Below are 800 nucleotides of genomic sequence, written 5' to 3'. Positions count from 1 at the left end.
ACACATTCTAAACAATTTGTTGCATATGTCCAGAGCCACTTCAAGCTTTTGTAAAATTAAAACCGAAACATCCAAAAGTCAACGAAGATGAACTGATAACGTCGCGTATGGACCTAATGATGTGTCATTAATCGATCTATGTAGGCTACTCTAACATGTAAAACGGGAACATGAAAGGAATATTCTAAAAGCAACTCATGTAAACACCTTAATCATATTATTGTCTTATTCAGAATAAGGTCGTTAATTAGATTACTGGTGTCCATGTAAACGTAGTCAATGTTACATAATCTGAAATACACCCAGTACATAAAATTTGTTTAGCCAGTCCATAGTTGCTAAAGAAATGAGTCCTACCAGTAGCGTCTCAAAGTTGATGATCACATTGTGGCTTTTCCCAGTTGTCCTTAAGCAAGTGCTTTCAATAAAGTTGCATAAGTGCAGGTTTTCCACGTCCTTCTTTGATTTGCAACAATGCTTAGGTAGGAGCGTAGAAGCTAGAGAGGCACAAACACTCCATGCAGGCTGCTAATTACACACACCTGGTTCCATGTGCTGTCATGTGCAGTTTCACTGACCAATCAGCTTCCTTGTTCCTTGTTTGCTTACAACCAATAGATTACTCCAATCTTAAACTCATACTGTCTGATGGATTTGTATCTTTTACTAAACAGTACTGAATAAATATTTCTTCCTTTGGTTTAACATATAATACATTATATACTTGATTGATTCCTTTTAATTGTGTAAAGGCTGAAATGCCATTGTTTAAGTTTTTTTTATTTTAGAAAAACCTGTAT

This window comes from Garra rufa, chromosome 4, assembly GCF_049309525.1.
Source record: "Garra rufa chromosome 4, GarRuf1.0, whole genome shotgun sequence".
In the NCBI taxonomy this organism is placed as follows: Eukaryota; Metazoa; Chordata; class Actinopteri; order Cypriniformes; family Cyprinidae; genus Garra; species Garra rufa.
Note: the sequence above shows the minus strand (reverse complement) of the source record.